Consider the following 12,293-nt stretch of genomic DNA (forward strand, 5'->3'; position numbering starts at 1 on the left):
CAATGAGAGCGTTGCTAATGATTGTTTTCTTAGGTTTGTCGGAGAGAGGTGGATGGCAGAGGATCCTGATCTGCGGTCACAGTTATGTGTTTTGGGCGGCCCATCAAGCGAGACGGACGGCGGTTGGGTCCCAGTTGGGACTGAGTGAGAGGGCCGTGGTTGAATGGCAAGGGCGCCGGGGCATGCGCTGGCTGGGTCTGTTGCCTTTGTTGTTTGGTTCGGAGGGGAGAGCACCTCCACACATTTTGGTGATTCATTTAGGCGGCAATGACCTTGGGCTGCTGCAGGGCAAGGCCCTGTCGGCGCAGGCGCATTCCGATTTGCGCATTGTCGCTGAGCGTTGGCCAGGGGTGCTGATCATGTGGTCAGCTATGGTTCCACGGTTGGTTTGGAGGGAGGCTGGGAGCCGACAGGCTCTCGAGAGGGCTAGAATTAAGGCCAATCGGGCTATCCAGAAGGTGTTGGAAGGGGGGCTGGGCGTTTATTTGCCTCACCCCAGAATTAGGGCTACCAGTCCCAGCCTCTACAGAGGTGATGGGGTGCACTTATCTGAAGAGGGCAATAGGATATTTTTAGATGACCTGCGGCAAGGGCTGCTGCTGGCTTTAGATTATCAGTGGGGCGCCAAGGCCTAAGCAGAGGCTTGGCCTTGGCGTTGGCAGGTTTGGGGTCGGATAGGGTGCGGGCCGGTGAGCACCCTTGGCGCTTCCCCGTTAGCGGGGAAGAGGGGCCTGCCTGAGGGCCTGGTACTGCTTTGACGGCTGCCAGGCAGGGCAGGCTGCCTTTGGAAACCCTCGCTTGCGAGTCCTTCCTTCACTGCTATACGGCTGAAGGGTTAGGAGCTTAAAAGGGGGGTGACCACGTTGCCTGGCTGGCCGGGTCTGCGCCATCTACTAGATGGGTCGCACCCGGGGCTTCGGGGCTCGCCCAGACAGGTCAAGGCGGTGGTCCAGGGGGGACCCCATGTCTTTACCTGTACCGCTTTAGGCCCTTGCTGCTGGTGTTATCTTTGTAATTAGTTAATAAAGTGGCCCTTAGATCCAACTTGGTGTCTGCCTCTTCATTCCGACTAGTGTGGCAAAAACAAGCCGAAATTACCACAGAACTTGTTGGTTCATCTTGTCAAAGCAGCTTCTGGAATGCTGAATGCTGAATGACCCCCCCCCAAAAAAAAGATTGTGTGTTTCTATTTTGCTAATTAGTGTTCAGAGGCTGTAGGGTGGGCCATCCAGCAGCATCTTGTTTTCCTTAAAGTCAAGAAGTTGGTCTACACAGCTATGGGTCCAAAGGGGAGAGACTGAGCCTTTAACTTCATTAAGGCACACATGAAAACTTTCTCTTCAGTGCTTCCTAGATACGAGTATGGCATCAGAACTGAGACTCATAGGGATCAAATCCCTACATCATAATTGCTACATATCCTTCGAACTAGATTTCTGAATTCCCAGTGACGCATGCTTGTTATTTATATGACAAATATGTAAATAAGATTTGGGTTCTTCAGTGTAGGCTTGCATTATTATATGCTTCACCCTTAATGTCAGACTAGAGACAGAAACTTACTTTGATCCAGTTCAATCTGTTCTTCTGATTGGGTTTAAACTCACTTGAGAGATATGCTTGGTCCCACTCTTATTTTCAATGACTTTGGGCATTTTCACACAACTTACCGGCTGCACAAAATTGTGCAAAACTCCCAGAATGATGGCATCTTCCGGGCGCAATTTCCCATCATGACTCCGGTTTGTGGCGTGATTCGCACCACAAACCGGAGTCATGACGGGAAATTGCGGCAGGAAGATGCTGTTGTTCCGGGAGTTTTGCGCAATTTTGTGTGGTCGGTAAGACATGTGAAAACAGCCTTTGATGACAAAGCAGAGAGTCAACATATCACATTCAGATAAGGTAGAAAATTAGGAAGAACTGCAAGAATTCTGCAGAATCACTGAAATCCATAAGACAGTACATCATTCTCTGCATAATTAACTTAGAGTATTCTCCACCACGAGAATAACATAACATAACATAACATAACATAACATAACATAACATAACATAACATAACATAACATAACATAACATAACATAACATAACATAACATAACATAACATAACATAACATAACATAAATGTCTTTAAAATGCTGTCTTACAGTCCCTATCTATATGTTACAGTGAAGATCTGTACATCCAATGTATATGTGTGTACTTCTGTTTGTAAGAAACAGCAAACTTTGCAATTGAGTATATTGTCAAAGGCTTTCACGGCTGGAGAACGATGGTTGTTGTGGATTTTCCGGGCTGTATCGCCGTGGTCTTGGCATTGTAGTTCCTGACATTTCGCCAGCAGCTGTGACTGGCATCGTCAGAGGTGTAGCACTGAAAGACTCTGTCCCGGAAAATCCACAACAACCATTTGCCATTGAGATTAGGGACCAGTACCTGGATGAATGCAAGGTTTGTATCACACATTCAGCTGTACATGTGTAGAATGTCACACAAGAATTACTCAACACATGTATTAAAATAAACAGATAGTATGTAGATTCACGGTAATGTGTATATCTATCGAAGTCAGACTTGTCTATGACTGGTAGCGGTTCTTCATGGTCTCAAATATGATATCTTGCTTATTGACTGCTTCTTGGTGCTTTTAACTGAATGTCCCAATGATCAAACCTGGGACATTCTTCATGAAAATCGGATGCTTTTCCTCTGAACCACACTCCAGATGGGATTTGGTTTAGCCCAGTTTTTTTTTTTGATGAAGGCTAAAAGTCTAATAGGGACAATTTTCAATTGAGAAAAAAGCACAGGCCAAGAGTTCATTTTATACCTTTCCCCCACTATGGCTGAGGGATTATTATTGCCCATCATATGAACTAGGCCTACATCACTCCATCACTAAGAGGGGAAAAAATGTCATTAAATGATTGGGATTGACTCTCAGTTGACAAAACAAAACTGCTACTTAAGGAAGGAATGCCCCACAAAGAGAGAGCGGTAGCTATTTGACTGGGAGCCTGAAAGTTGGATCAACTACAGTAAGACATTAATTTTGTATAGTGAGACTCCCAAGTGAAACTTCCTATACTTTGAAAATACCTTGCAAAGGCAATAGTAAAACACATCAGTCATTACTGGTGGCCCAACCAAGGTTCTGCATTCCACACCAGCAGGCTCTGACAATAGTTCTTTAATACTATCATAGCATCCTGCACATGCTGATGGAAGGGGGAAATCTGTTTCATCTTGTTACTGTGGTGACACAGATGGTGGCTGAATCTGCTTTACCAGGATCTAGTATGACAGGTCTCCCACTGAAAAGAAAATGTGTCCTTGCAAATAAGGGTGGGCAAGGTAACTTTGAATGTATGTATTGCTCCACTGCATAGGCTTCATGGTAAGGACAATATGTAATTATTGTACTTTTAGCAGAAGACAACTGTCATTCAGTAATCCTTATTTTGATTCAGCAAAAGATGCCTCTGCCCACTTCACATTCATTTATCATACGTTTAGCCTCTGACTTCACTTTCCTATTCCAGGATTGTCTGTCTACTGGACGGAAGTACCACCGCAAATATATGCCAGTGCCCTTATGCTTCCAAGTGTGCAATACGTATACCCTATAAATCAAGGCCAACTGCACCCAATATAACATGATGCTTTTAAAAAGTAATCAAACTGGAAAATCAGGAGCATCTCTTACTCTAGTATTTCTCTCTTTGTGATCATTTCCATTCTGAGTCCAAACTCTGCCCTTAGCCTATGGTTACCAGGACTCCCACTTCAGTGTGCGACTTCCTGCTCTCCCTATTAGTTGTCTGCCTGACCACTGAGGACCCATGGGAGGAATATATTGAAAAATTGTCACACGCCTGTGGCATAACATCACTTTTGGTGAATTCCAGGAAGTGACATCATGTTCCCAGCATGACATCAATATGATGCTCTAAGGAAATGGGCACATGCCAGTTTTTGCTGTTTTTCAGCCAAAAGTGAAAAGTTTCATAGACCACCATCAGTGTAAACAGTCACCCATGGCTTACTGTAAATTGTAAGGTCTCTGGAAAGAACATCTGGGTCTCCCTGTCTTCTGTACAGCTTTGTCACACTGTTAGTAAACTTGACATTTGGGGAAAGATGAAGAGAAGGGGGATGGCCAAGAAAAGTCAGTTGGAGAAGGCTTGTCTCCTTACCTGCTTTGGCACCATTGCCCAGTTCACCTTCTTCCCACTGCTTCATTACTGAACTTTCCAGAACATCTAGTTGCCAGCTCTGGTGTGGAAAATTCCTGGAGTTTGAGAGTAGTGCCCTTGCAGGCAAAATGTGGGAAGGGATTTCACCATAGTATATGTGATATTTGCCCTCTAAAGTTGCCATTTTCTCCAGAGGAACTTATCTCTGTAGTATGGAGATCAGTTGTAATTCTGGAAGAAATCCAAGCTCCACCTGAAGTCTGACAACTCTAGGTTTGGCTCTGAGGGACCATGGACAAAGCTCCTCATAGGCCCATTGTGACGATAAAATAAAAATCTTAGAAAAAGAAGAATGTGCCAAAGCGTCTTGAAAACTGCTGAAATGTGTCCTATAGTAATGGTAGTCTACCAAAGCTCCCAATCTGGTCTAATATGTTTTCTGCAGGGTTTTTTTTTCCAGTAGGAATGCAGTGAAACAGAGTTCTGGCACCTCTTGAAAATGGCCATGTGACCATTTTCACCAAGAGTGATTTATACTTTAAAAAACTCCCCCTTGTTCCAGCTGACCCAAAGTGACGTCATTGTGCAGTCCTGAGTTCCACTACCTCTTTTCCCAGAAAAAAAGCCCTGGATTTCTGTATTATCAATGTTTTCTACAGCATTGCGGCAAAACAGAAGTCCCCTCTTAGTGCTTATGCATTTCCCCATCCTTTCATAAAATTTAAGGCAAAGCTGTTCCCTAATAGATTTAAGCCAGACCAAACCAACTGGGTAAATGGCAACACCCCTCCCTAGCTCTGTGTGGGTGGTATGCAAGCAATTATTTTTAATCGTTTTGCGTTCATACAATGAAATGATTTGCTGGCCTGTAATTTTTGCCTGCCCATTAGTGCGGGTTGAATCTTTATTAGCTTGCTCATTATTTACCCTCTAAAAATAGTGGCTTTTCCTTTGGCTAATAACATCTTGAGTTAAGAATGACTCTATTATCTTTCTATAAATGAAGGAGGATTACAGGGGTGACATTCTCCATTTCCACAGCAGAAGAGACCAGATGGCTACTCATGGCTCCCCACTGGCCAGTTCTTTGAGTGGCTTTGATGTCAGCCAGTAGCCTGCCCTCTTAGGATGTGTGGCACAAATACAGCTGGCCTGAAGGGATCAAGCCAAATAACAGAAGCGGGAAAATGACAGAGATGGAGCAAATGCGTTTGTGAAGGATTAGTGCTAAGGAAGACAGGCTGATTACCATTGAGAATAACCTCCACAATACAACCTATTCAACATACCTTCTAACATGTGGCATCACTTATTATTGGTTCCTAGGCTTGTACCAATGGAAAAAAATCTCTAATTTTTAAAAACTAAATAACAAGTGAACAGACAAGTATAATATATAGAAACTTCTCTGGGGTCAGAAAGGATTGCTGGTATGTGTGTGTGTGTGTGTGAGAGAGAGAGAGAGAGAGAGGGAGAGAGTGAGAGAGTGGGAGGGGAGAACATCAGGTCCTTGTGTGATCCTTGTGTGATCCTTGCACTGGATCAGGCTCAAAATATCTCCAATCCAAAGAGAGAAATCCCACCAGGTAAACCCAAGCCCTTGCATACACCTCAAATATTTCTTTTGGATTCCAGCCTATAATTGAAGAAATCAATTACAACAGTTTCCAGTTGAACAGTAGACTGAATTGTTTTGTAGACAGCATCCTGGACAGGCAAGTTCATGTGAGCATTTGTGTGGTGTTTTCTGGCCAGTAATTTAAATTATGCTGGAATCTTTATGCTATAATTAACAATACTTTATTATCAAAAGGATTCCATTTGCAGAGAATTTCTGTATGCTCCCCAGAGCCTCCTCTACTTGATAATAACCACACACAACACACCTTTGTCTCTGTCTGCTTGTTCCTTTCCACCCATCTCTTTAAGGAACTTTTTCTTCAAATCTCCTCCTTTCTTCTAATCAAACAAAACAAACTATTCTTTATCCCACCTAATAGCAACAAAGGGAAGAAAACTATTTACAAAATAAGCATGATTTTTAATTTTTTTATTATTTTAATTTTAGATATTTCAACCGTGTCCTGTCAGTAACTGTGGTGATTTGCCCTGCCTTGTTGAACTTCTTAGGATGTGTTCACCCTAACCAATGGAAAATTGGTGCATACAAATTATAACAGGTCAACGAATTCAGATATCTAGGAATCGTCTTCCAGTTGAACTTATCTCAGTCCAAGCATGTTCAACATCTTACAAAGAAAACAGGCTTAGCTCTACTGGCTTTAAGAAAATTCTTTATTCAAGGAGCTCAATATGTACCAGCACTTTTTAAGGCATACAAGGCTCTTGTGATACCTCACAAATATGGTTTCTGGACCCAATAGAACAACTTGACAAGCTCCAGTTAACCTTCTTCCATAAAATACTTGCTCTACCACCATGTATAGCCTCCACAGTCATATGACTTGAACTGGGCCTTAGAAAAATCTCAACACTGATCTGGAAAGCCATAGTCAACTTCAAATACAGACTGCAAAACTCTGAAGATCTTCCAGTCTTTCCTCAATCAGCAGCCCAAGAGCACTGTTGCTTAAGGTGGAACAAAACTGTGGACATGGAAATGAGCCAATTCGGTTCATGGAACCCAAGAGCTTTAACAGGGAAAAGACGAGAACTACTTATAGGGAAGCTGCTTAAATAGGAGGACGCGGCACAAAAATGCACCCTGCTCTACATCATTACCTCAGTATGCTGGTAGTTCCAAAACTGAGGTGGGCATACATGATTGCATGTTGCAATACTTGACTTTCAAGCTTTTGTCCCAAAGGAGCATGACATTGTTCCACTTGTGGCTCCATTTGTGGAGCCACTGCATTCTGTATAGGCTGAAGTGGGCTTGTCTCCTTGTTTCTTGGGATAAGTTGATGTTGTTGGTTCCTCCTGTACAACTGTCTACCTGATGTTGCTACAAGGTGTGACCATGGAGTTTCTTCCTTAACAACTGTTGCTGTCCATGCTACAGCATCATGAATGAGCACTCAATCATCTGTCTGCAATAAATCCTCTGAACACTTGTCATAACAGTATTTTTGCTTACTTTTCATCTGTTGTTTCTCTGTGTGTAACATCTTCTGTTTCTAGGAAGCCAACAATGTTCAAATAACCCTTCCAAACAACAGTACAGCAGCAGGTTGAAATTTATATTAAGCTCTAGTATCAAAGAAAAATTTTACAAGATGATGTATCGTTGGTATATGACTCCTGAAAAATTGGCCAGAATGTATAAAGGTGCTTCATATGTATGTTGGAAATGTGCTAAACAAGAAGGGACATTTTTTCATATGTGGTAGACATGTAAGAAAGCAAAGAGTTTTTGGTTGCAGATACAATCATCGATTCAGAAGATTTTGAAAATTAAACTTCAGCTAGAACCAGAGACTTTTCTGTTGGAAATAATGGACAACCAGTTGGAAAAAAGTTTTAGAACACTGTTTTAATACGTTATTACAGCAGCAAGAGTATGGCACTACCCAGCCGCTGCCCAGCAGCTTTAGCTGGGTGCAGAAATTTGCCCCCACGGATGGGGGAAGGGACAGACGGTGCTTTCAGCATCCGGGGTTTTTGCTGGGGGCGGAGAAAGCGGCCCTAGGAGGCGTCTCCGCCCTCCAGCTTCAGTCTCTCCGCATGATCGGCTGAGGCAGGGGTGCTCTTTTAGCTCTCGCCCAGCGATCAGCGGAGGGTGGGGGTTGAGGCGCCTGGAACGGAGCCGAGAGCGTCGCTCCTACGGCTTGCTTCCCTCCTCGTGCGTCAGGGACAGCAAGGCTTTATTGGAGCCCGTGCGGCTCGGAGCTTTGGCGGCGTCGTCTTGACGAGCAAACAGCGGACGGCCCGCCTGTCAATCGTGTGGCAGCGTGTTTGCCACGTGGCACGGAGGCGTTCGCCTGTGACCTGGAGGGACCGGCTAGGACGGCCCGTTTTAAAGCGGGCGGTGGTGGTTTGTAGCGCGGCGTTGGGGGACTTCCTGGTTGGCTCGGTTTTGAGGGTCTTCTCCCCTGACTACCGCAGCCTGCCGCTTCAGGGCCCTTGGGAGTCGGGATTGGGCCCAGGGATTGTTGGGCGGCAATTTTTGGCGCGCTTTGGATCGCGGCCGCCATTTTGTTTCCCGCCGCCATTTTGTGGGGCGTCATAACGGCCCACGGAGGGGGTGTTTCTAGCCGGGGCTGAACAGACTTTATTCCCTGCATTTTGGTGCGGCAGGTATTTTGGGCCAGTTTTCAGTGTGGTGGGCATCATGGCTCCTAAGAAGGGTAAGGGTGTTTCAAAAGGGAAACAGCCAATGAAAAAGCAACCTCCCAAGAGGCCTGCTCCAGCTGTCTCATCTTCTGATGAGGAGGGGGATGGTAGCTTTCATTTTGAGATTTTAAAGCGCTTGGAAACCTTGGAAAAGGAAAAGGGAGGCGCTGTGGCCGGGGGGGGGGCTCGCAACAGCGAGCCAGGCCGGTTAGGATGGCATCCAGGGCAGCTTTTAGGACGGAGGTTCTAAAACGCATATCTGCTCTTGAGTCTGCAGTGAGCAACGATGGTGCTGGTCCTAGTCAGGAGGTGGAAACCGAGTGTGCCGGTGAAGACGTCGTGCAAGAGTTGGAACCGTGCGGTCAACTCGAGGGAGAGCAGGTGGCGGTTGCTGTGCAGCCGGTGTGTGCGGAGGGTAAGTCATCATTGCCAACACAGGCTTACATGTGGCCCTGGGGACCCTGGGGTCAGGCTGCTGCCTCCGGGTCCTCAGCGGTTGCACCAACTTCACATACACCTAGTGCTACTCAACCTTATTTGTCAGGCCACCTTGGATGGCCGGCTCAGGCTCCTGGCACCTTTACTAGTCAGATGGTGGCCGGCACCCCTCAGATTCCTTGGGGAACCAATGATGGTCCTTACCCTGGGGCCCAGGCTGCAGCTGGTCAACTTGCGCCTTATTCTCCTTGGGTTTTTTTCACCCCCTACGGCTTATCTCCTTATGGATCGGTGCCTTACCGTGCCTTGCCATTTGGTGACACTGCACTCCCTTTAGGCGATCATCTTACCCAGGCCATCAGGGACAAGATAATCAAAGGGGAGTATGTCGATGTCTTCAGCCTTCTTTTCAGAGAACTGGAAAAGAAGGACAAGGAGGACTTGGATGACTGTGATAAAGAAAAGATTAAGAGGAGGAAAGTGGATCGAAATTGGCACAATTGGCTCCCAGGGTTTTTAATTTATGCAGGCGTTCTTGGTAGGGCCCAGCCTTTACGAGCGGCTTCCTTGTTTCAATATCTTAATATAATTTATCGGGGATATACTGACTTCGTTGGTGCTGCATGGTTGCAGTACGACGAAGAGTTTAGGATGCGTGCTGCTCTTCATCCCCAGTTGCCATGGGATCAGATTCACCAGCAGCTGTGGCTGCAGGTTATGTCCCCGGCAAAGCCCAATTCAGGTGATAGGGCTGATAGCGGCCACCTGATCCATCGACCCCAAGTGCCATCCACGACCCGCTCCCAGGCGGGGCAGCCGGTTCAACCCCGGTTGCTCTGCTGGGACTTTACAAATAAGGGAGTGTGCCATCGTAGGTCCTGTAAGTACAAGCATGAATGCCCGTCATGCTCTGGACCTCATCCCTACATGTCCTGCCCCAGAATTAAAACTGGGGGAGGGGGTAAAAGATCAGGTGGTGGGGGGGCCCAGCAGTCTGCTGGTAAAGGGTCCCAGCCCGGTAAGAGTGAAAGCTCTTAAAAGACTTTTGGCGGCTTATCCCAGGCGTCAGGATGCAATCTATTTGTTTAATGGTTTTACTTTTGGCTTTAAAATCCCATTTCAGGGAGTTAGAGCCCCGTTTATGTCAGACAATCTACGTTCTGTTGTCGGCATGGAAGATGTGGTTCGGGATAAGATTAGAAAGGAATGTGCGGAGGGCAGAGTTCTTGGCCCTTTCCCGCAGCCCCCCGTTCCCCGTCTCCGGGTGTCCCCTTTGGGCGTGGTCCCCAAAAAAGCCTCTGGTGAATATCGTTTGATTCACCATTTGTCTTTTCCCAGAGGATCCTCAGTGAATGATTTCATTCCTGTGGACCTTTCTTCTGTTCGATACACCTCCTTTGACCAGGCGGTCAGGGTGGTGCGTGGGTGTGGCTTGGGAGCTGAGATGGCGAAATGCGACATTAAGTCTGCGTTTTGCCTCCTCCCCGTCCACCCGGATGATTTCGAACTGCTGGGTTTTTTCTTTGAGGGCGGTTATTACATGGACTGAGCTCTGCCTATGGGCTGCTCGATTTCATGTTCAGCCTTTGAGCGTTTTAGTTCTTTTTTAGAGTGGGAATTGCGCAGGCGGCAGCGTTGCCGCGATACCGCGCATTACCTTGATGATTTTTTGTTCGTTGGTCCGGCGGGCACTGCCCAGTGCACCAGATTGTTAGCGGGCTTTCAATCCCTAGCGTCCGAACTTGGCGTTCCGTTAGCGGACGAAAAAACGGAAGGCCCTTCCCAAGTTTTGACATTTTTGGGTATTGAGCTCGACTCAGTACGTCAGACCTTCCGCCTCCCGGCCGATAAGGTTATCAGGCTCAAGGAGCGCTTGGCGGAAGTGAGGGTTAAGAAGAAGGTTTCCCTGTTGGAGTTGCAGCAGCTGGTAGGGCATCTGAACTTCGCGTGTAAGGCTGTTGCTCCTGGTAGACCCTTTTTGCGCAGGTTGTGTGATGCTATTGCATCTCTTCGTGCACCGCACCATAGGCTGCGGCTAGATAGAGGTATGCGGGCGGATATTCAGATCTGGCATGACTTTTTAGGGTCGTACAACGGGGTTACTTTTTGGAGGGAGGACCTTACTGTGGGTGATGCTTTGCAGATTTCGTCCGATGCAGCTGGATCCATAGGTTTTGGTGTTTATTTTAGGGGCCACTGGTGTGCTGCGCAGTGGCCCCTGGAATGGGACGGGAGTGGTTTGTGCAAGGATCTTACTTTCCTTGAATTTTTTCCCATCCTAGTAGCGGTGTATGTCTGGGGCCATGAGTTGTCTAATCATGTGGTGCACTTTTGGTGCGATAACATGGCAGTGGTCCAGGTGGTCAATTCTTTGACCTCTAAATCAGCTAGGGTAATGCGGTTGGTGCGGGCATTCACGTTGAAATGCCTTCGGTTGAACATATTGTTTAGGGCTAGGCATGTCCCTGGTGTGGATAACGGGTTGGCGGATGCTTTATCTCTCCAACAGATGGACCGTTTCCGGCAGCTAGCCCCCGGGGCCGACAGATTCCCTTCCAGAATGCCCCCAGAGCTGTGGCTTCTTGGGAGTCAGAGGTGAACAGAGCCATTCTGTTGGCTATCACGCCCAGCACCCGAAAGGCATACCACCGTGCGGTAGGACAGCTCTGTGAATTTCGGGCTCACGCTAGTTTGCAACAACAGTGGCCCATCCCTGTCGAGCACTTGCTTCAGTTTTGTGTTTTCCAGCATGGACGGGGCATGGCAGTTAAATCTATTCGGGGATAGCTAGCAGCCTTGGCATTTGTTAGCAAGGCTCGGGGTTTGCCCGAAGTGACTGGTGACTTTCGGGTACGTAAAATGCTGGAGGGTTGGGCCAGGGAGTCATCTGCTCCCAAGGATCAGAGACAACCAATTTCTCCCACAATTCTTAGGGGGTTACGTTCAATGTGGGCATCAGTTTGTAGTTCAGACTTTGAAGTTAAACTTTTTCATGCGGCTGCGCTCACAGCGTTTTTTGGGGCACTGCGTGTGAGCGAGTTGGTGGTCTAGTCTAAGGGGAACGTTTCTGGCCGTGCTCTGGAGGTCCAAGATGTGCAGCTTAGTAATGAGTCGGTATCCATCCTGGTTCGTCGGTCTAAGACCGACCAGAGGCAGGTGGGCTCCGAGTTGGTTTTGGGCCCCTGTTCTGAAAGGGGGCTGTGTCCTGTTAAGGCACTTCGGCGTTATCTTGCAGTTAGGGGTACTGATCCTGGGGTGTTGTTTTGTCATGGAGATTCAACTCCGTTGACACGTTTTCAGTTTTGGACAGTGACGAGTAAGGCCTTGCAGTGTTTAGGTTTGACTGGGGTTAAGTTTGGCA

This window comes from Eublepharis macularius, chromosome 8 (assembly GCF_028583425.1).
Source record: "Eublepharis macularius isolate TG4126 chromosome 8, MPM_Emac_v1.0, whole genome shotgun sequence".
NCBI classification, from domain to species: domain Eukaryota; kingdom Metazoa; phylum Chordata; class Lepidosauria; order Squamata; family Eublepharidae; genus Eublepharis; species Eublepharis macularius.